Consider the following 24,609-nt stretch of genomic DNA (forward strand, 5'->3'; position numbering starts at 1 on the left):
GAAAGACAGCGCAGAGGGAGACGGCGCAGAGGGAGACACACCACAGAGGCAGGGCAGAGAGAGAGAGTGTCAGTGCAGCAGGAGACATCACAGAGAGTGAGAAGGAGTGACAGCACAGAGAGGGGAGTGACAGCGCAGAGAGAGGCATATACACCCGGGCCCACCCGGATGGGAGGCCCGGGGCCGTAAGCTGGAAGGTGGGGGATTTGTGCTAAATCCGGTGGGGCAGTGCCTTTTGGCGCTGCCCCACTTAGCATGCACATGGTGGGGGACGGGCTGCTGGGTCCCTTAACAATAGGAACCCAGACAGCGCGTCTCCCGCACAGGAGGGTGAGGTGAGAGCGGCAGGTGACAACCGGTAGTCGCTGCCCCCTGTCACCTTGCCCTCCATACTTCAAAGGCCCCCCTGCCCATCCTGTCGGATGCAGAGCGGGGGCCTTTTGAAGTTCAAAGAAAGGGCTGCCTTGCCCCCAGGCCGAATTTTGCCTTTATCTGGTGGGGGCAAGGTGCCCCTTCTCATGCTTCCTCCCCGTCAGCCACGAACAGCAGCAGGACGGCTGCAGGTCTAAAAAACCATCCCTCCCACCCTGCAAATAACGGTAAGGAAAGCTATAGCGAGGGCGATGCAGAAGAGGGAGCACAATCATAATATTAGGGGAGGCTAAAACGCCTCACTTTAAAAATAAACATAAAAATTCAACTCCAAGAAGGGCTTTTTAAAATACCGGGGGTCTTTTGTCTATTAGTTAATCTTCTAGGTAAATACAGTTATAGAAGACCCAGGCGCTCAGAATCCACCAGATAACATCAATACAGGTGGGAGCTCTAGGGGTATTACAAAACTGAAAAGGAGAGAGGAACTTGAGCAGAAACATGTACTAGTAAGCCTCAAGTATCCACCTCCACGCATGCAGAAGGGGGGGTCTCACCACAAGTGGATCAGGAGCTGGGTAAGTTCCTAGTAAGGCTCCGGAACCCACCCCCTCGCATTTTTTATCCAAGATAAGCGCACTGGGGTACGCAAGTGGATCGTGAGCAGGGGAAGTTCCCAGCTAAGCCCTTAGAACCCACCCGAGCAGCGAAATAGTACAACACAAGCACTGAAGGGGTTTCACAACACAAGTGGATCGGGAGCAGGGAAAATTCTAGTAAGGCTCTTTGAACCCACCCCGGCTTTAAAAACAAGCAGCTTTAAGCGCTGAGGGGGTCTCACAATGCAAGTGGATCGGGAGCTGGGTAAAAACCCACTAAGGCTCTTTGAACCCACCCAGCTGTAAAAACAAGCAGCCTAATGCGCGGAAGGGGTCTCATAGCACAAGTGGATCAGGAGCAGGGAAGACCCTAGTAAGGCTCCTAGAACCCACCCCCGAGGAAATAACTAGCCCACAAATGGAGCGTGGGGGCTTCAAAAACAAGTGGATCATGTGTGGAGAAAGTGCCAAATTCATCTCCAAAGAGTAGACCAAGAGGCTAAAACGCCTCCATCCATGGAAAACTACAAAACACATGATCAAAAAATCAAAATGGCTCTAAGAACACATCCCGAGGAGTACCAAGAGAAAGGCTTCACAACGGGGGTTTTGTTTTATCAAGAAATGTGGATCAAGAGCCATAACTTCAGCGAAAATCACCCTGTGAGCAAGAGAGGGCGCAAGTGCTAAACCTGGTCAGGTTGGACAGCAATAAAAGGCACACAAGCGCACACCTCCCCACCTCACTTGGAAAGGACAAGAGAAAGCAGACAGAACCTGCTCCAAAAGACAAGCAATTTATGAACATGTCACAGCTCACACGCTGTGGCCAAACAATTGTCACAAGCTTTCATATGAATGGCGGCGGGGATCAGCCTCGAGCGGCCCCTAATTGGGATTAGGGCCCCCCCGCTCACCTGTTCCCTCTGTCCCCAAAATATAGTATTGTTATCCTTATGTGATTTTATGGCTGGTTTTTCTTTTGCACCATGGCTGGTACTAAAATAAAGCTTGTAGCCAAAGTTTTTTCCACCTCACATCCTGGTTTTCAGTCTCCTCATTCCTGCAACTGTCATGTCACCCGCACTTCCAGCTTAGAAAGGGGGGGGAAGAGAGAGAGAGAGAGAGAGAGAGAGAGAGAGAGAGAGAGAGAGAGAGAGAGAGAGAGAGAGAGAGAGAGAGAGAGAGAGAGAGAGAGAGAGAGAGAGAGAGAGAGAGAGAGAGAGAGAGAGAGAGAGAGAGAGAGAGAGAGAGAGAGAGAGAGAGAGAGAGAGAGAGAGAGAGAGAGAGAGAGAGAGAGAGAGAGAGAGAGAGAGAGAGAGAGAGAGAGAGAGAGAGAGAGAGAGAGAGAGAGAGAGAGAGAGAGAGAGAGAGAGAGAGAGAGAGAGAGAGAGAGAGAGAGAGAGAGAGAGAGAGAGAGAGAGAGAGAGAGAGAGAGAGAGAGAGAGAGAGAGAGAGAGAGAAGCTCAGCACAACATGCTCCCCTTGGAAACAAAACGAGACCGAACAACACAGGTTCGATCCCGGGTCCCCGCTTAGAAAGCTCTGGGTACTAAGCACGTACTAGCTCCTCTATAAGTGTTTTTGACAAACTATGCATATTGCCCTTGGCTTCTTTAGGCCGGTCAACTAGGAAAGGTCCACTGCGCCAGTATCTGGACGATCATATAGCTAAGGGGACAGTGGAGGCAGAGCAAATGTTAATGGCAAACCGTGTTTATTCACAAGCCACCTCCGTGCGTTTTAAAACACGTAAATCGATCTTTGAAAGTTGTCCCCTCAAACCCCCTTGCCTTGTTATTCCTCTCCACGGCATTCGATGAATTGTTATTTATATGGCCCTGTACACATATCGCACGCAGTGTGAGCCGCAATTACTCAACCCACTGAGCTAGAGGCAGTTCTTCGGGGTACTGGGCCTTGTGGCGTGCAGATGCTCCCCTGCTTTTGCTCAGCTCCGCGTGTCTGGAGGAAGAGACGCGGTGCTTGGAATGTTCGTTCCCATCCTTAAAACGTGGATCCTTCACAGGAACGAAGAACATGCTCGGCGCGCACACAAACACAAAAACCTCCCAATTTACATTGTCCACAATGTGCTCGACCCACCAGTAGTAATTTAACATTTCAATGCGATCATTCAACGTATGATCCCTGGGAGGACCGAAGCAGAAAACAGCACCTACCCTGACGCGCGTGGCATAATGTTCGTGCATCAATATTTTTGTTATTTTTTTCTAATTCAGCACCGACAAACCTAACAACGTAACCTGACGTTAAATACCACCACCCCGGGTGCTTGCCATATTACTTCACCCACAGCGACCTGCACTGCACAGCAAAGTACCTGATATTTCCTTCTTAATTATCAGATGCGTGGGCGGACCCAACCTGATATTTCTTCTTCTTCTTAATTATCGAATGCGCGGGCGGACCCACGCAGGCGCTTCCCCATCCTAAAGGATGATGTGCACCAACCCCACCAATCAACACACAGGCCACACTTCCACACAAACCACCAGCTACTCAACCACAAACAACCACCCCCCCCAATCCAACACCACCAGCCACCCCACCGCAAACACACACCCCCCACCACTCAAAATACCACCCAGCAAGCCCCGGAGACCGGCGCGCAGACCCGCGAGACCCCGGCCCGTACACCTACACATGCGCTTCAGGCGAGGCACCGCGCGCCGCCGCCCACCCACCGCGACCAACCCGAGCGACACCCACACTTCCACACGAACCTCCAGCCACCAAACCACAAACAACCACTACCCCCAATTCAACACCACCAGCCACCCTACCGCAAACAACCACACCCCACCAATCCACAACAACAGTCACAACACCCCAAACTCACACCACCCAGCGAGCCCGGAGACCGGCGCGCAGACCCGCAAGACCCCAGCCCGTATGCCTACACATGCGCTTCAGGCGAGGCACCGCGCGCTGCCGCCCACCCACCGCGACCAACCCGAGCGACACCCACACTTCCACACAAACCTCCAGCCACCTAACCACGAACAACCACCACCCCCAATTCCACACCACCAGCCACCCAACCGCAAACAACCACACCCCACCAATCCATACCAACAGCTACCCTACCGCAAACAAACGCCCCCCACCAACTCACACCCCGTCCCCAGCTCCGCCAACTACCCACCACTTCCAAACGCATCCGCCAACCGCGCAACACCTCTCACGCGTCCAAGCTCCCAACAGCGTCACAGTTGGTAACCTGATATTTCCCTGGTGGTCTCTGTGGGGACTTCCGGTCGCGAGATCACGGGAAGGCGATCTCGCGAGATCTCGGCCCGAGAAGCGCAAGGAACGTGCAGCTCAGCAGAAGCTGGCGGGAAGCCAGCGAGAGGACTGCCCCTGCGCTCCTCCTGAACATTGGAGTCAGCAGGCTCACAGGCCTACATACTCAGCACACTGACACCAGAGCGTAACGCCATGGCTGGGGACGGTCTCCTGGGGGCTCTGGTGTAATTGGTGTGCCTCACCTGAAGGGACCTGACAGCAGCAGGGAATCCACTGCTGCAATAAAGACCACATGACTGTGAGTACAGTAATACCCCCTGCCCCTGCAATCCCTAGTTGATCCCTTCCCCTCAAGTATTCAGTAAATACCACAGTTACCTCATCAAGTGTTCTGTCTTCATTAAGGCCACCACATAATTGGCGACTAGGAACGAGAACCCAGAGCACCCACCATGCAAGGTGCCACCCCCCCCGCGTTCCTCTCCTCGGCCAGGACCCCGGCAATTACACAGTGGGAACCGCTTTTTACCACATACCTGGAAGCGATGGGCGGAACGGAATATGCACCGGCCAGGAAGAAAGCAATGCTGTTAAACACAATGGGGGTCGAGGTGCAGCGCATATTTGCAGGAGTAAAGGCCATGCCAGACGCTGGCGAAGACGACGAAGGAAGAAATTTGACGCATCGTGAAGCGGTTCACCAACAGAAAATGTGGTGTGCACAGCTGAGGTTCTACACTCGCAAGCAGGAGGGCAATGAACCAGTCGACAACTATTTTACCAGGATGAGGGAACTGGCATTCGGTGACAAAGCAGAACAAGTCATCTGCAACATGGTTGTGGTACACACCAATTCCAGAAAAGTGCAGGATAAATTCATCCAGGAGAAGGAAGTAGACCTCGACAAGGCCATCCAAATAGCCAGAGCCGAAGAAGAAACCACCAGCAGGCGCAAAGAGGTCAGGAATCCGTCGCCGGTACCCGACATATCGGCACTACAATGGAGAGGGCGCAGGGAAAGACAGCCCCGTGAAAACGCCAGAGACAAAGGCCCCAGACAAAGAGATGCACCAAAGTGCTACAAATGCGCCAGCACCAAACACATGGCCAGTGATCCTGAATGCCCCGCCAGGAACAAGGAGTGTTCAAAATGTAGACGCTTCGGCCATGTGGTCCAGGCCTGCACGTGGAAAGGAAAGGCAGTCACCTGCATCGATGGCAACAGAGAGTCGAGTGAAGACGAGTTACACGACAGACCCATGGTCATAATGGTCAACGCCCCCCAAGCCAGGAGAGAAAAGCCCCACTGTACAATAAAAGTGAACGGCATGGAAACACGAGTCATGGCCGACTCAGGCTCAGACCTCACCATCCTGCCCATCAACACCTATAAAGAGATGATGGGGCGAGACAAAGTTGAAATTAGAACCACCAGATAAAAGCCAATGGTCTTCGGAGGTGCCACCGTGGATCTACTCGGCTACATTAAAGCAAGGATTGAGTTCAAAGGCAGGTTCACCACGACAAAAGTATACTTTGCTTCTCAAGGCCCCACCGTGCTAGGGTGGGATGATCAACACAGGCTCAGCATAAGGCTAGACCCCAGCACACCAGAACAGTTGCTTGCGGTCTCTTCAGGAGGAGCGCTGAGTTGGAAAGAAGCCTTCCCTGGCCTGTTCTCTGAAACCCCAGGAGAAATTAAGAACTATGTCCACAAGATCCGCCTCAAACCCAACGCAGTGCCTGTGAAGCACAAGGTCAGGTCTGTACCTGCCACAGTGAGACCTGCGCTGGAAGCTCACCTCCAGAAAATGGATGAAGAGGGCACCATCGAAACAGTAGACTCCTCAGAATGGTTGAGTCCAGTAGTACTCATAAAAAAGAAATCTTCAAATGACCACAGAGTCTGCATTGATCTCAGAAGCCTCAACCTAGAAGTCGTCACCGACAGCTTCCCACTCCCCAGCATCAGTGAGATAGTGCTCATGATGAAAGAAGCAACAGTGTTCTCGAAGCTGGACATGCGTGACGCTTACCACCAAATCAGCCTGCAGAAATCCTTGCGCCTGCTCACGGCATTCATCACTCTGTTCGGCACGTTCCAGTATACCAGAATGCCGTTTGGCCTGTCCTCAGCAGCATCCGTGTTGCAGAGGATGATGAGTTCCCTGTTGAATGGAATCGCGAACGTCTCCTACTTTCAGGACAACATACTTGTGTATGCAAAGAACTCTGAGACCCACGACAAAGCACTTGCCGCAGTACTGAGTAGATTGCAGGAATCTGGTGCCCACCTGCGCCACAAGAAATGCGTATTCGGCGTGGGGGAAGACGAATACCTCAGCTATCGCATCTCGAAAGAGGGAGTGAGCCCCAAAAAGAACCTCCTGGAAGCCATAACTGACGCCCCGGCCCCGATGTCTAAAGACGAACTCCGCTCCTTTCTGGGCCTTGCGGAATACTACGCAAAATTCGTCCCGGGATTCTCAGAAACCACATCTCCCATGAGGGAACTCCTCAAGAAAGGCGCAAGCTACGTGTGGGGACCACAGCAGGATTAAGCATTCAAGGAAATCAAAAGGAGGATCCTCCATGCACCCTGCTTAAAAACCCTTCAACCCAGAATGGGAGACATGCATCACGACCGATGCCAGCGCCTACGGGCTAGGCGCCACTCTAACCCAAAAAAGGGGTGACTCTGAGTACATTGTAGTGTTTGCCTCAAAGGCCCTGTCAGCATCGGAGAAGAACTACTCCACAGTAGAAAAGGAGATGTTAGCGTGTGCCTGGGCCGTAGAAATTCCGATTGGTCACCGACCACAAACCCCTCATACACATGTTAAGCCAGAAGGCACAAAGACCGCCACACTGAGACTGGCCAGAATCGCCGCCAAACTCCAAGAATACACCTATGAGATTGCCCACATAGCAGGCTGGAAGAACGCTCAAGCAGATTGCATGTCTAGGCTCCTGAACCACAATGCCTAGGAACCACATTCCTCGAGGACGATTGTGTAGTGGCCTCCATAGGCCACCTTAAGAACAGCGACTTTATGGAGCTAAGTGAGTGCCAATGGCAGGATGAATACGAACAGGACATAGCCCTCTGCCGCGTAGCAGAGTGGGCCTGCGAAGGATGGCCAAATGAAAGAGCAGTCCCAGAAGGGCTACGCCCCTACTGGAAATTGAGCAATGAAATAATGACCATGAACGGCCTCATTCTGCGAGGCGACCGTGTGATTTCCCCCCAGAGGCATCCGGAAAGTCATCCTGTGCAGAGCACATTCGGGCCACCGAGGCAGCAACATGACAAGGCCTAGAGTATGCAACGCCTACTGGTGGCCAGGCATGGACTAGGACATACGGGCCATGATAGAAAGGTGCCACGAATGCACCAACAGCGACAAACGCTTGTCAGTGGGGCAAGCCCCCATGATGCCGACCGAGGTTCCCAAAGGAGTGTGGCACAAAATAGGACTGGACTTCATAGGCCCACTGGACAGCATGTCCTCAGAGCACAAGTATGGAATCGTCATGGTGGACAACTTTTCCAAGTGGGTGGAGGTTGAATTCACCTCAGACATCGCCACCAGCACGGTCATTAAGGCGCCCACCGCCGTTTTCCAGCGCAAAGGCCTCCCAGAAGAAATAGTGACCGACAATGGGGTGCAACTAGTCTCCTGTGAAATTGAGAGATTCCTCCAAAAACACAACATTCGACAGTTGAGAGCGAGTCTGTACCACCCTCAAGCCAACGGGCTGGTTGAGAGAGCAAACCGCTTCATCAAAGAAGCACTACAGTTAGCGCATGCATAGGGATTAGACTCCAGCAAGACAGTTTAAAAGGCTGTCGCGACCCACCGCATCACACCATACGCCATCACAGGCGTTTCACCCTTCCAATTGTTGAAAGGAAGAAGGGCGGCGCCCACGCTGGTACCGCCTTGGCTACACCAAGTAAGGGCAGACGAAGATGTGGACATGCAGGACATAGTATTTTGCATGCAAAGAAACAAGGAAGTCATGAAGGCTCAAGGGGACAAACGCAGGGCTGCTCGACACACAGCAGTCAGCGAAGGCGACCTGGTAAAACTACGCCTTTCTCATAAAGACATAATGACCGGATCCAAATACAGTAGACCCATAGAAATCATTGCCACAGGGCCCAACCACATATGCACCACTGATGGTAGGCGATGGAACTTGGAAAGAGTGGCCTTGTACTGCAGAAGAGAATCCACCAACCACCCATACGACGAAGCAGGAGAAGGACTGTCCCAGCAAGGCCAGTCCAGCAAACTGCAACATGCCAAGGAGAACTCGTTGGGAACGCTGCATGGCGAAGAACCCAGAAGAATGAACCTGTCGTCCCCGCCTGAGGAAGCACAGAGAGAAATGACACAAGGAGAACCCGATCCACCTGAATCTCCCCATGTCCCAAGTTGCCAATCAGACACACCCTCTGAACAAGGCAGACTCCAGCGCGAGAGGAGGACAACCAGCAAGTTCTCATACTTTTGTTATGCATTGATCACCTGTTCCTTTTCCCACCAAAGGAGGTGTATGGGGACTTTCTGTCGCAAGATCGCTGGAAGGCGATCTCGCTATATCTGGGGCGAGAAGCGCGAGGAATGTGCAGCTCAGCAGAAGCCGGCGGGAGAGCGCAGCGACATGACTGCCCCCGAGTTCCTCCTGAACAATGGAGTCAGCAGGCTCACAGGCCTACCTACTCAGCACACTGACACCAGAGCGTAACGCCATGGCTGGGGACAGCCTCCTGGGGGCTCTGGTGTAATTGGTGTGCCTCACCTGAAGGGACCTGACAGCAGCAGAGAATCCACTGCTGCAATAAAGACCACAGGACTTTGAGTACAGTTATAACCCCTAAGGTGGCCAACTGTCCCAGATTTCGCGGGATTGTCTTGCAATTGGGGACTATGTCCTGCAGTTTGTAGAGTGGCTGTGCGGGACGCAGGTTGTCCTGACTTTCGTCCGGATAACCTGCCTCTAGCACCGCCACTCTGCAAACCGAAGTGGCCATGTACACAGCACGGCGCTGCAGCCTGCTGCTTTCTATCTCTGGGCGGCTCCGCAGCCCCGGCTCCTTTTGCGCCTGCAGGTCGAGCTGTAAAGCTCGGACACCTGGCTTCATTCAAATGCTAATGCTTTGTTCCTGGGGTCCTGATGGTCATGTTTGCAGTTAAAAAAACGTGACCATCACCTCCCAAGGCCAAACCTTTTGCATTTCAATTAAGCCAGGAATTAAGAGCTATTAAAAAAATGTACATAAAAAAGGGGCGGGCCAAATGTGAATGACGTGACGTCATCACCGCCTTGTGGGCAAGTGTCCCGTGAAAGACTATCAAAGAGTTGGCCACCCTAATACCCCCTGCCCCTGGACACTGCAATCCCTAGTTGATCCCTTCCCCTCAAGTATTCAATAAATACCACAGTTACGCATCAAGTGTCCTGTCTTCATTAATGCCAGCACAGTCTCCCATCCATGTACATGCTTAGAGTCCCTAGGCGGAAGCGTCAAGCCTCTTGCTTAGTATGTCAAAAGGTTAACAGCTGTTTATATCACGTAAACAACATTCCCACTACGAAGCTGCTTGGAATTCAATAAAAGCATGTCAAATGGATAAAAAAAACTAGGCCAAGCAAATGGGCAAAAACGAGACCGAGCTGGATGAAGTCATTTATCAAACAAGCCCACACAACCTTTTTTTGCGTTTGGTTCGGGCTGCACAGACTGAAGACTGCTGCTCTTGCTTTTGTAACCAGGCACCGTCTTTATCTGAGTGCTGCTGGGTTTGTTTGTCCAAAGTTGAACTTTCTTCGCAGCAGGGCGTTTGCTGTGGCGGTTCTGTGCAAGCCTCTGTCACTCTTGTAACAGCAGCCAGCTAACCCCAAGTAGTGCCAGGCTTCAGTTTACACGAGAATTCCACCTTCCTCGGCCAGTGCCAGGTGAGTCCATGTAATCCTGAATTCAAGAACTCAGGGGGCAGTCGGTGTACAAAGGGGCGTGTGGGGTCGGCGCGACGAGCCATTCGGGTTCATTTTTACAAGGTTTTATCAGCTCATTGGTGTCACAGTTTCAACGTGATGACTAAATTCAGGATGGTCAACTTTCCCCCTTTTCGAATTCTGCTGCTATCATGCTATGGCGTATTTCCCTGTCGGCTTTTTTAATGTCTGGGTTAGTGGGGTAAATCGAGAGATATTTTAAGTCATGCCTCCCTCCTCTTCACCCTTTACAATGCTGGTCTGTTGGGACAGCACGCGAATTTGAAAATAGATGGACGGGGTCATGCGAAACATAACATAATTGCTGGATAGTAATAATACATTGCATTTGTATAGCGCTTGAATGAGTGTGGCTCTGCCGGCCTCGAACTTGCGTTGGCAGGCTCTGCCCAGATGTCAAAAGCGAGCGCTCTACTCGCTTTGCTATCTGACCGAACAGCAGCGTGTATTCTCCCCCTTCCATGCACTTTTCACCTCTCCCATGCACTTGCGCATTCTCAATGTCACTGGGCCTAGTAAGATCGTTGATGTGCTCTTCTCTGTTCCCCTCCCTTGCCTAGTCCCGCTCTGAAACACTTGTGTATGAGCGCATTACAAATAAAATATCATATCATAGCGTGTATCCCATGCCGGAGTTATATCCCAAAACGCCTCGGTGCTTACTTTAAACTTTTACATCGCTGTTTATTAATGCCTGTCCGTGATCTGGTAGTGATTGCATAATGACTCAGGATTTTAAAAATCGATTTCTTTCCGACCTTTGATTTACAGCAACTCTGGTTAATCCTTCCCCACCCATAAGTGTGTACTTACCCCGTACAGTTGCTTCTGAGTTTATCTGGGGCTCCTGACTTCATAGTCACCCCTGTTTTTCTCCTGTCCCGTGCGTTTATATTGCAACTCCTGATTTTATTCTGACCCTCAGGTGTACAATTGTGAGTCTCCTGGTTCTAGCTGTAATCTCGGGGGCCCGGGGGCCGGGGGGCGGGGGAGGAGTTGTAGCATGTTGTAATTTTAATAGATGGAAGATATAGAGGGTGTTTACTGATAGCGGCATCAGGGGAAACGTGATAATAGGGTGACAGAAAGCCTCCGTGAACCTAGGTAACCGGGGAGGGCAGAGCTGTGTTATGGACGCCTCCGGTATGAGGAAATGCTGTTTATTTGTTTGTATAATGCGCCACTCGCACGAATAACAAGGCAAACAGCAGGACATCAGACAAAGGCGGGGGAGGGTGGCATGGGGTGCTTATTCAAGCGGACGGTTCATTAGTCCAGCTACTATTCAGATTAATGGGACTGGCACACTGCGGGCAAGGAGCCAATGCGGATTGTGCAAGAGGCGGAAAGATAGTTGCCAACATGATCCATTCCAATACCTAATCCCCCGCGCTATCGTGAGTGGGGGTTTAGATTCTATTAAAGACAAGGAGGCGAGTATTATGCCAACAATCTTTACTACTGACATAAAATAGCAGCAAGAAAAATGTTTTTGTTTAACATTAACTTTTTTCATTTATAACAAGAAAAACACAAAGTTCAAAGAACACATTGGAAACTCCCAATCCAAGATGGGGCTAGCCCATAGTGCAACATCCAATCAGGATGAACCCACACCCATAAATGTCCTTTCCTCTAACGGCAACTCCTCTTCTGAAGCTGCAATGACGCTTGAACAGCAAGACATAACACCACTAGGAACCAAAGAAACAGTCCAGCTAACATCCAGGCGTGGTCTCCAAAGAACCTCAGTCGAAGAAGGCAGCCAAGGTAATCAACCCAAAGCTGAAAAAAGGAGATAGATGTTAAAAACAACCTGGGTGGGTGGGCGGGATAATACTCTCCTCCTTGTCTTTAATAGAATCTAAACCCCCACTCACGATAGTGCGGGGGATTAGGTATTCTATGGCACGACAATGAGGGTCATATTATGCAAGTTTAAAGCCCTTGCATCACATTAAAAACTATACGATCAATCCGTTTATGATAAAAAGTTCTAAAAGTAGATTCCCTGGACCAGTCAGTCGCTTTGAGAATGTGCTCCAACCCTCCCCCAAGGAGAGCGGCCTTAGAGGCCATGGCGCCTCTAACTGAATGAGCCCCGAAAAAGGAAATGTCAATACAACATTCCTGCATTATCCACCTAACCCACCTAGCTAGGGAAGCAGAGGACACTGCCTTGTAAGGCTTACGATATGAAATAAGCAGCTGAGAGGAACCAGGGAAACGCAAATCCACAGTTCTATCTTCAAAACATTTCAAACAATGAACTACACATAATTTAACATTGTCAGGAAATGCTGGATATGAAACAGAAGAAATCATATTTTTAGTTCTCCTAGTAATAAAAAAGGTTACTCCCTGTGGTGAGAAAATCTTATTGTCCACATCCAGTGCTCTAATATCCGACACCCTCTTAATAGAGACCAGGCACAAGAGCATTGTTAACTTTGAAAAATGCTGTTGTAGGAATAAATCTTGATTATGAGGCCATGATATAAACAAATCCAGAACCTTACTAACATCCCACAAAACTGAATACCTAGGTTTAGGGGGAACCCTAACCCTAATGGACTTAAGAGCCTTCCTGACCAGGAAATGTTTACCCACTGGTTCTCCCTTAACAAGAACATGGCCAGCGGAAATCGCTGACCTAAACCCATTAATTGTCCAATAGGCCTTACCCTCCTTAAACAATTCTACCAGAAAGTTTACTACGCCTACTGGAGGAGCAAAAACGGGATTGAGGTGCCTAACCAAACACCAGCTAACCCAGAGGCCCCATGCTGATGAATAGCCTGCCTTGGTGGAGGCTGCCCAGGAATCCCTGATGACCCCAATAGAGTCCTGCGAAAGACCTCTGAAGCACCAGGACGTGCTGAAATCTTCCAGACAATAAGAGATCGATGTCCCTGCAGGACCAGGTTGTGAGGGAGACCTGCCGTGTCCGTCAGGAGGAGGGGATGAGATGTCAAGATGCGAGGCAAGTCCACTGCCAGTTCTAGGAGAGCGGGAAACCAAACCTGAGAAGGCCCAAACGGGGTCACCATTACCAAGGAAGCTCGCTGTCTGCGTATTTGCACCAGAGCCCTGACTATCATGGCGAAAGGAGGGAAGGCATAGGAAAGATGGACCGACCAGTCTTGAAGAAACGCATCGGTGGCCAGAGCCCGAGGGTCTGGTCTCCAACTGTAAAAACTGGGAACCCGACAGTTGAGACGGGAGGCAAAGAGGTCCACGTGAATGGGACCCCAAAGAGATTGAATCAATGCAAACACCTTCCTGTCCAGCATCCAGTCACTGCTGTCCTGAAGGTAACGGGAATTCCAGTCCGCTACAGCATTGCTCGACCCCGGAAGGTACTCTGCCTGAAGTAGAATGTTTCTGTCTAGGCAATAGTGCCAGAATTCCCTTGCAAGATCCGCTAGAGCCTTCGAACGGGTCCCCCCCAGATGGTTGATATATCGAACCGCTGACACATTGTCCATCCGAAGAAGGACACAGCAATTCCCCTGATCCTTTAGTAGGCTCTTGACTGCAAAGGAACCCGCCAGTAATTCTAGGCAATTTATATGAAGTAGAGACTCCTGATTGGACCATTTCCCCCCGTGGAAATGCAACCTACTCTGGCCCCCCAGCCGGATCTGCTGCCGTCTGACTCGAGAACCACGTCCGGAGAAGGCCCAAAATCGCCCTGCCATTCCAGGCGTTCATATGATTGAGCCACCACATTAGTTCCAATCTGGCTTCCGGTTCCAGTTTTACCCTCTGAGCATAAGACAGGCTCTTGCGCAGGTGTCTTCCCTTGAGACGCTGAAGCGCCCTGTAATGCAGAGGGGCTGGGAAAATCGCCTGAATAGATGCTGATAACATCCCTACTACCCTTGCTAACTGACGAAGGGAAACCACCCCCAGCCTGAGAATGAGGCGGACCTCTTTCCGAATCTTCAAAAGCCTGGAGTCTGGGAGAAGAAGGATGCACTCTTTGGAATCCATATCGAAGCCCAGAAATTGGATGCATCGACTATGACAAACAATGGACTTCCTTGCATTTAGAACAAACCCTAGATCTTGCAACAGGGAGATTGTGAGATCTAACTGGTCCTGAAGGACTTGGAGATCCTGAGCTAAGAGGAGAATATCGTCCAGATAAATGATGCTCCGGACCCCCTTCGACCTGAGAAAAGCCATCACCGGCTTTATTAGTTTGGTGAAACACCACGGGCTGATGACAGGCCGAACGGGAGAGAGGCGAATTGCCAAAGGCGACCCCCCCAGTGAAACTGAAGGAACTCCTGATGAGGGGGAAACACAGAGACTACCAGATACGCATCCTTGAGATCCAGTTTTACCATTCAATCCCCGGGAAGCAGAGTATCTCTCAGAAGATGAATACCCTCCATTTTTAAGTGATGGTAAATCACAAAGGCGTTGAGAGCCTTGAGGTTTATCACCGGACGGAAACCCTTGTCGGGCTTTGGGACCAGAAAAATCGTACTGAGGAACTGGGAAGCTCTGAATGTGTCTGGGACCACCGCACCCTTGAAAATCAGATCCTGAATTTCCGCATCCACCAGTTTTTGCTTTTCTTGATTGAACACCAGAGGTGGAGGGGGAAAGAGCTCACACAGAGGGGTGTAGAACTCTATCTGAAACCCCCGCACTGTCTGTAAGACCCAAGGATCTGCTGTAAGATTTTTCCAATGCTGAAAAAATCGCACCAACCTGCCCCCCAAACCTATGTGGGAAGAAACCCTTACGAGACGATTCAGTACCTGGAGCGGATCGTGCTCTACCGGAACCTCTGCCATTCCGACCTCTCCATTGATTTCCTCTTTGGGGATAGAAGGTCTGCGCACCTCTAGCAGAGGAGGGATGATGGGCCCCCCTAGAGGCGTATTGCTGAGGTCTGGCAGAGCCCCTGAAGGAGGAACGGCCAGAGGAGCGGGCTCTTCCTCTTCTGGCCCTGTCAAAAATTCAGGGTGCAAAAACCTTTCTAATATTCGTCTGGGCCTTGTCCAAGGCTGTGAAAGTATGGACGTAAGCTGCCAGGTCCTTTATAAACTTGTCTCCAAAGAGGTTCCCTTGGGCTTTGGGACCAGCCTCCCCCACCGCCATATCCTGAAGTTTGGGATCAATGCGCCTTAGTAGTGCCTTGCACCTCTCCTTAGAAATACATGAGTTAGCATTGCCGAGCAGGCAAATTGAACGCTGAACCCAGCCTCTGAGTGCTTCAATATCAATTTGGGACTCATGAACAGCCGCTTCCTCTGTCAGTTCGAAAATTTGGGTCAAGGGCCCCAAAACATCCAGAAGTTTATCCTAACAGATCTTAACAGCCCCATCCACCCCCTTTTTAGGATCCTTACCCCTTTGGGAAAGAAAGGCCAACATGGACTGATCAATACTGGGGGTTATCGCCACCTTATCCGGGATGACGGGACGGGGGCATTCTGAGCGCAGCTTACTCCTATCCTCATTGGGGAGAGCCCTCCTAACCCAATGATGAAGGAAAGAGGATACCGCCTCTGATGGACGCCACTCCGCTGAGCGTGGATGTTGTATTAGAGAGGGGTCAAAGAACGGAACACCACTGCCATCTAACAACTGTTCCCTAACAGGTTGTGACACATCTGGCGCGGCTACATTTCTTTTCCTCCTCTTAGGAGGGGAATCAGAATCCTCCGAGGACTCGGGATGACAACGGGGAAGAAACCACTCTAATAGGGGCAGAAGTCTGGGACATCCCCTCACCAAACTTACGTTTGAGGGTCCTAACCGGGGAACCCGGCGAAGAAGAGCTTAAAACCGGGCTGGATTGCCCTTGCAAATGCTTGTTTTTTGAAGTGCACTTCCTGGGGGCTATCGAGGGACCCTGTACAGGGCCCGGATGGAAATCCAAAATTTTATTTATGAGCCTGTCAAAGGCTGAGGCAAGGGTAGAATAGACTCCTTTATTGCTCTTGAGACTGAAGGATGAGGAGCTAGTGAAGGGTCCCCAAACCCCCTCATAACCCCTTCTTCACTGGGCTTGTCCGTTTTCTTCGAAAGCAACCCTGACCTGGGTACACGCATCCACATAAGGCACCCCTTCAGATCCCTTTGTAGACTGCATTATGAAAAGGGAAAATGTAAGAAAAATATATATATGAAAAAACACCCAGTCACACCCCGAAGTGCACTGTGACTAAAAGGAAGGACCTGGCAGGTCTGACAAAAAACCTCTGCTTAATTTAAGTGGAACGCTATAATGTGTAAACACATACGCCAACTACCAACTGGTGCTGGAAAAACCTGTAGAACAGGCGCAATTCAAAAAATTAAGGCAAAGCCCTCACAAACACGCATGTGCAACGTGGTACAAAGTGAGAGAAAAGTAACAATAACGAAGTCAAGCAACGCCGAGCAGGCGAACGCTTCAAGAAGAGCTTCTGTCACCAGAAGCGGGACTACGCCACTTCGTTCTAGAACGCTCGGAAGCGAGCGGAGAGGAAACACAGAAAGAAATAAATGCACACGCGCCGAGCAGGCGTGAACAATGCCCTGGTGGAAGGAGGCGCGAGCAGAGCTTGGCGGCACACCCCTCGCCGAGCAGGCCAGGCTGGATAGTAATGTTGGGGAAGGAGGGGCAGGAGGCGGGCAGGCCGTACAAAGGGGCTGACTCAAAGCGTGACAGAGGGGGACGAAAGCCTCACACCGAGCGGCTCCCAAACCCAAAGAACGCTCGAACAAGCGAGCGTAAAAAAGTACAAAGCACTTAACAATAGGGAACAAGTAACACTGTAACACTATAACACTAAACTCCTCCACATTAAAGAAAGGAAGAGAGCGTATCAAGGACTTATCTTGTTGCGTCAGCAGCAAAGAAAGAGGAGTTGCCGTTAGAGGAAAGGACATTTATGGGTGTGGGTTCATCCTGATTGGATGTTTGACTATGGGCTAGCCCCATCTTGGATTGGGAGTTTCCAATGTGTTCTTTGAACTTTGTGTTTTTCTTGTTATAAATGAAAAAAGTTAATGTTAAACAAACATTTTTTTCTTGCTGCTATTTTATGTCAGTAGTAAAGATTGTTGGCATAATATGAGCCTCCTTGTCGTGCCATAGAATCTGTAGGTTGTTGTCCAGTTCGGGTTTTTCTTTGCATTCTGGGACTTGAAGTCTGAGTTTTGTAAGGGGGGGAGGAAGGGGAAGCAGAACTAAGAGTCCCAGAATGCGAAGAAAACACCCGTACTGGAAAAGCACCTGCAGATTGGAATGGATCATGAATTTTCTCAGCAGCAGCTGAAATACGAGCGGATTTCTCTCTGTTTTAACGCAGCCCATGCCCCTTCTCCACACCCACCAGCCCTAGACTTGGCCTATAGTGCTTTTAGTTGGGTTAAACTTTGAGGGGGTTTGTTCACGAGCGGTGCCTGCTGCAGCTGCAGCCGAGGAAGGTTAAGCAACAAACCAGGAACGTTCACCCTGACCACTACAGTTCTGTCTGCCACAGTGTTGCACTTCCACGTGTCTGGGTTTAGGTCAGATTGGCCGTTGGGCTTCATTGCGCGCCTGATGGTAAGTCATCGGTTACAGTTACCACCACGCGGGGTCGTGTACTTAACACGGGATTCTGAGTGTTGTCGTCTGTGATAGTCGAGTCCCCGTTTTTGGAGTCCAGTGGACTCCATGGGGATTTTGGCATATTTACTGTGAGCGGTAATTCCCTGCCCTAAATCCACTGATTTTTGCCGCCAAGGGCGAAGATGTATCTCTACCCCTATGCTGGAAGAAAATCCTTCACTTCAAGGCCAAGCTTTGGTTGGTGGTGCGGTAAATGCAGCGGTAATTCCGTTACCACCCTAAAAAGTGTTGTTCACGGAATTACCCCCACTTTCTCTCCACACTGCCCACCTCGTCAGGAGGCATTGCCCGGTGCTATGTCCGAGCTGCCTGTTTTCTGCTGCTTTACTTGTCCTCCACTGCAGACTGTAAGGCCCGCGCTTTTTGCCACTGCCACCTCATGCACAGTTGCTAATAGGTCTAGTGTTCTGTTATTGTTACTCATGCTGCGCACTGCTGCAAATAGCATGTTCTGCAGGTGCTCGGAGGGCAGTGGGGAGAGACGAAACAATGTGGCCTGTCCGCTCCTTGGTCACTTGTTTAATCATCGCCCTTCAACCACCAACTGTGTGGAGTATTTATCTTGTGGGAGTGGTCGTCTAATAAAACAGACTTTTTATCCTGACAAGATGAACACTCATATATATATATATATATACTTTTTATCCTGACAAGATAAACACTCAAAATATATATATATATATATATATATATATATATATATATATATATATATATATATATATATATATATATATGTGTTTATCTTGTCATCTTGTCAGGATAAAAAGTCTGTTTTATTAGACGACCATTCCCACAAGATAAATATATATATACAAAAAGGGGTCTATTGGTGCCTAAATAGAGGGTTAGACGTTCTTCTTTTAAGAGATTAAACCAGGATGTTTAAAAGGACCAATCAGTGCTTAATTTGTAAGTGCCAGGGCCCAAAAAATATTGGCCCATAATGCCGGGGGCGGTGCCGCCCACAGTGTGGGCGCGCAGCCCGGGCCAGTTCAGTGCTAGACCTAGATCGGCCCATCACACTGCTGCTGCTCCATGTCACATGTTTGCCGCTGCAGTGCTGGCACAGGATAGTAGTGGGATGGATGGGGAAGGGCACACCTCCTCATGGGAACTCTTTCAGCTCTCATTACCATTAAACTTTGCACTGGAATTGCCTGCAAGTGTTTGTTTAAAGCAGTTTTATGAGAGTTCATGACTTAAAATTGGAGTTGTAAACACGCTACTGGTATAGTAAAAATGTTTTACCATGCAGTTCCTTCAGCCATTCCATTTATAAACACACTGCATGTCTTTCACTGAAGTCCTGTTTAAAACAAACATTGGCAAAGCCAACATTTCTGGCTTGTGCATAGGTTTAAAGCTTTTGCCAGTCAGTGGTATTAGATATCAAGGTATCATTTTGCACCTGGCTGCTACCAACAAACGACTGTGCCTAAGTGCCTTTCCCATGCCTACACAGAAGCCCAAACTATTGACATTACCAATGCTTATTTTTGTGAAGTGCAGGAGCACGGTGGCCTGCTCCCTTCTTTGTGTCAGCAGCATTTGTGTACTCTTGCACACCTAGCACCCCCCCACCCACCCCTCATGGGCTTTTCTCTCGTCACTCCCGGTTTGCAGGCACCCCCTTGAGCAGTATGTGTCCTTGCATTAGTTCCTTGCACTAAATTCTTGTTATGAACCAGCATTGGCAAAAGCTAACCGCTGGGGTTTAAATATACAACCTTCAGGTTATGTACAGATCACTGCACCATGGCACAGCCGCCTACTTAGCTGTCTCTCTGGAATTAGTCTATAGTTTGCAGGCCACATACATCTTCAGCAGTCGCATGAACCTGCCAAGCTATCATCCAGCGATTGGAACCGATCACCAGCCGGCTAATCAGAGATCTCTGCTGCAGGCATGCTAACATCCTGAGCTATTTTACAGGGTGAAGAACCTATGACAATCGGGCTACATCCAAATCTCTACAGCAGGTGCATTAACCTTCTTAGCTATTTTACTGGAATTGTCTTTTGACCTGCAGGTTACACAAATGTGGCGGCCATAACTACTGACATGGAGGACGCCCCCCCCCCCCCCCAACTACTATTGCAACAGAGAACTTAAAGTGCCCACCCCTAGGACAAGTAGACTTAGGAAGGGCAAAAACTCAACCCGGGCCGTGTTTTGGGGCAACCTTTTATTTACATAGGCCCCTAGCCTGTCACAGGAAGACTCCACAAGTTTGGGAGGTTCGGGATTTATATAGAGTTCTGATGCACATGTATGCCTATTGTTCGGCAGTTGACTCCGTGATCCCTCCCAAGGTGTAGACCTGAAAGAAGGCTCTAGTTGTATAATGTGCGTCTCTTGGTGATTGCGTCAGCAGGGTCCAAGCTCTGCCTGCAGGTTCATCCATCACCCCAAACAGAAAGGATACTCTAGTATTTCGTTACATTCAAAAAATGCATGCGACGTGCTGAGACAAATAATCTTTCACTGCAGGGTAAACAAACATAGCAAATTAGCCATTGATTATTTTGTCATGGCAGCTCTTCTTTTCACGTGTTGCTTGGAAACCTTTAGTCGCGCAGTAGATTACTTAATCTCTTACTTGATTTTCTCGGAGCCCTCCATTTGACAGATTCAGTCTTCCGCAGACATACAGGGCCTGAGTCACTGAGTGTTTTCCTATGGCATTATCCTGTTATAAAACACTTGTGTGAATCATGCCCATAGGGTATTGTGTGGCATTACATAGGGAAGCCAATTGGCGGATGAAAAGACTGAAGGCCTTTGGGGTCGGTAAGAACTCGTGAGTTGCACATGATCCGTGATCTCTCTTAAACTGGCATCTTAAATCCGGCGGCAAAAATGGCGAAATGGCACGTCCATAGTAAAGAAAATCGTTTCTGATGCTAGGCAGACCGTCTCCCAGATACTGATAGCTGCTTTTTGAAAGAAAGCTGTTACGTTTTGCTTAATATTACACACAAAAAAATGTGCAACTCTAGCCACAAGCATGGGGATAGCTAAACGTGGCAGCAGCCGCCCCTAAGGAGTCTGCTATGCTCTCGTTGCTGGTTCACGTTATGCCCTGGTTGCTATGGGGACTGGTAGATTTGTATTCTAATCGCATCTTTCCCTGGTGTCGAGGACAAACTGAAAATACTCTCTCTTTTTATGCAGCAGAAAACTAGAGGCAGGCGTACAGCAGCCATTCCGGCTTTTGTCATTGCACAATGGGGGTGAATGGAGGCAGCAATTGTAATCCGCGGTTCAAATTCCATTTCTGCCAATTTGACAATTCAAGACTGCAGCAACTAACATGCTACTCCGTGGATTGCTATGGCAGTATTAGCTTTTTAATTATTCGCTGACGTTAAACGTAGTTCCCAAGATCAATATCACCAATGCAAACATTCTAGAGGTAAAGAAATATTTGCAAGTAAACTTAGTAACATGCACCACCATCCAGTGCTTAATTTGTAGCGGACGGTGGGTCCGATAGATCAATTTATTTTAAAATTTATTTATTGGCATTTATCATTTTAACATTTGCATGACATAAAATATGTCCATAGTTAGAGAATAATAAGCATTTCGTAATAAAACATTAACATTTAACAATTCAACTTTAACTGTGTCCAAGTGCTCCTTCGGGTCCAATAGATCAAGGCTGCCACTTTCATTTTTATTGCGGCCACCGCCAGCGGCGCCGCGGTGGGCACAATAATAATGTAACTTATGTAAGTCAACTTAGCCTTGGGCTGCAGCCTGCAAGGGCCTTACTTTAGGCAGCTGCCTAAGGCTAAGTTGCCTTAAAGGGATGGTTCGCCCAAAATGTTTTATTTCAAAAATAGATAGGCAATATTAAAAAAAAAGATTGCCATTTTTTTTTTCCAAGTCCCTATGTAAAATTTTGAGCAATTCAAGCTCAAAATTTGCAAAAGCAAGCACATGGGCGCATCCATTTTGTGAAATGGATGCCTGCCTGTGCTGGCTTTTGCTTTTGCGGCACTAATGAAGGAAAAGCCAGCCAGCTGTAGTAAACAAAAGCTACCACTGGGTGGCTTTTTTTTCATTGGTGCCGGGACTCGGAGGACACTCGGAGGACACGGACCGGAGACTACAAGCAGAAAAGACTACAAGCAGAAAAGCTGCAGCTGCATCTCGGTAAGTGCTATTTATTTATTTTTTTAAATAAGCACTAGCTGCGGTTTTTTTTCTAAGTTTTCCGGGCTGGAAGAGCCCGGAAAACTTAGAAATAAAACCACAGCTTTAAAAATGTTGTATTTATGTTTGCGGTAGCTTTTGAAGCAACCACAAACATAAATACGTTATTGTGTTTGAAAACGCTGCGGTTTTTCTTTCTAAGTTTCTCAGGCTCCTCCGAGCCTGAGAAACTTAGAATGAAAAAACGCAGCGTTTTCAAACACAACAGCGTTGTGTTTCTGCCTACATCTGCTTTCCCATTTGGGGCTCTAGGGCTCCCCACAGGGACCCCTAGAGCCCCAAATGGGAAAGCAGATTTAGGCAGAAACACTGCAGCATTTAGCATTTCTCATTTGGGGCTCTCGGGCCCCCCGTGGGGAGCCTGAGAGCCCCAAATGGGAAATCAGCTGTAGGAAGAAACACTGCGGCATGTAAACACAACCGTGTTGTGTTTCTGCCTGCCTTGGCTTTCACTTTGGATCTCCGGTGCGGAGCACCGGAGACCTAAAGTGATAGCCACGGCAGGCAGAAACACAACGCGGTTGTGTTAGAAAACGCTGCGTTTTTTCTGAGTTTCTCAGGCTCCTCCGAGTCGGAGGAGCCTGAGAAACTTAGAAAGAAAAACCGCAGCGTTTTCAAACACAATAACATTGTATTTATGTTTGCGGTCGCTTCAAAAGCTACCGCAAACATAAATACATTGTTTTTAAAGCTGCGGTTTTATTTCTAAGTTTTCCGGGCTCCTCCAGCCCGGAAAACGTAGAAAAAAAAACACAGCTAGTGTTTATTTTTATTTAAAAAATAGCACTTACCGAGATGCAGCTGCAGCTTTTCTGCCTGTAGTCTCCGGTCCACGTCATCCGCGTACAGCACCAATGAAGGAAAAGCCACCCAGTGGTAGCTTTTGTTTACTACAGCTGGCTGGCTTTTCCTTCATTAGTGCCGCAAAAGCCAAAGCGAGCACAGCGGTGGGCATCCATTTCACAAAATGGATGCCCCCATGTGCTTTGTTTGAGCTTGATTTGCTCAAAATTTTACATAGGGACTTTGAAAAAAAAATTGGCAATCGATTTTTTTTAATATTGCCTATCTATTTTTGAAATAAAACATTTTGGGCGAACAATCCCTTTAAAGTTACAAGCTACTTTACATTATTTTGCGACCGCCTCGGCGGTGACTGCAAATTAATGTAAGGTAAGCGGCTGCCGCAGGGGTGGGGCGCTTCAAGCTTGCCCTTATTGCGGGGCCGGGCGCCGGCAGCACTGGCTATGGAATCTGCATCATCAATGATGATGCAGATAATCCCATAGCCAGTACGGCCGGTCTGCTTGCATTGCCTCGCCGCCTGCTGCCACTGAGTCAGGCCAAATCCGGCCCTGCGGAGCGGCGGCGCCAGGGCGGCTACAGGGTGGCAGTGGCACACACACGAGAAGCTGCATGCATAATTTGCACGCCACACCGGCGGCCGCGGTCAAAGTTGGGGGGTGCGGGGTGGCATGTGCCGCCCGCTGCCCGCCGCCGTGGATGTCAGGTTTAACTCATGTTCATTTCACGGCGGCGGGTAGACGCACGCAATAATGTAAGCTAGGAGACCCGAACTACAAAAGAAAGTTAACTTAAGTAAAGTTAAAGAAGATAGTACTACAAAAGAAAGTTAAGTAAAAGACACTTACCGTGTTGATCAGCAAGCGCCAGCCCCTCAGGTACTCAAGTTAGTAGGCCTGGGTGGCTGCACACGGAACGGAACCAACCACACGTGCAGGGCAGGCTCTCAGTCACGAGTCTCACGCCACGCCTTAATAAGTGTGCTTGTGAAATGAAGGTGGCCTGCCTCTGCAACAACAGACCCACGTGACTCACCCACCCCCACACACTCACGTCATCATGTAATTTCACTGGCTGGAGCCTGGAGTCGAACAACAGCCAATGACAACTGTACATTCTGTGTTACTATACAGAATGTATCAAATAGTAACAACAGAATGTTGGTTTTCATTTGCTGTTGTTGTTGCTGTGCTGTAGGCCGAGCCAGCCAGGAGCCAGCCATGGCTTGCAAATGCAAGGAGAGCAGCAGAATGATTTATGATCATGGAAACTAATTTAAATTGGAACAAAAAAAGGAATTACACGTGCGCCAGCTGCCCAATGATGTTCCGGTCCCCAAAAAAGAGTTCCGGTGTTGGCCACCGGCTAACACGGCACAAATGAAGCACTGGAAATACAACAATAATAAACAGAAAATCACTCAAGTAAAAAAAAAAATGCAGTGGATTTGGGTTTTTTAATTGCATCCTTTAAAATGTGTGCAGGGCCACCATATTCGCAGTGGTGATTTGTGTGAGTTTGGACCGCTGTGCACCAGAGCAAACGGTGCGCTTGCCAGTTTGCTTATGCATTACCCTCAGGCGCATGCGCCCGTCACGGCAGCGGTTCATTGTTGCGCTGACATATAAAACAATACAAATTCACGAGAGTACCAGAAATGACTCTCTCGTTCGCTGCACACCCCGCCC

The 24,609-nt window shown here is 49.2% G+C and overlaps 1 protein-coding gene and 1 long non-coding RNA gene across 6 annotated transcripts in view; one reads left to right on the forward strand and one right to left on the reverse strand.

Moving 5' to 3' along the window:
• The window catches only part of LOC138581031 (sulfotransferase 1B1-like), a 537,627-nt gene that overhangs the window by 254,461 nt on the left and 258,557 nt on the right, over positions 1–24,609 (forward strand). Inside the window, exon 1 of one of the 4 annotated variants that reach the window (XM_069652052.1) lies at positions 10,055–10,208. The exons of 2 other annotated variants lie outside the window; for them this stretch is intronic. The gene's annotated coding sequence lies outside the window, so the exon portion shown is untranslated. Of the gene's footprint in view, positions 1–10,054; positions 10,209–12,017; positions 12,039–24,609 lie in introns of those variants that run through there. One more of the 4 variants, XM_069652054.1, reaches the window with a different exon arrangement.
• Positions 1–24,609, reverse strand: part of LOC138581033 (uncharacterized) — a 470,134-nt gene that overhangs the window by 37,459 nt on the left and 408,066 nt on the right. The window lies entirely within an intron of this gene.

The sequence above is a fragment of the Ambystoma mexicanum genome, chromosome 3p (genome assembly GCF_040938575.1).
Source record: "Ambystoma mexicanum isolate Mex_15411 chromosome 3p, UKY_AmexF1_1, whole genome shotgun sequence".
Classification (NCBI taxonomy): domain Eukaryota; kingdom Metazoa; phylum Chordata; class Amphibia; order Caudata; family Ambystomatidae; genus Ambystoma; species Ambystoma mexicanum.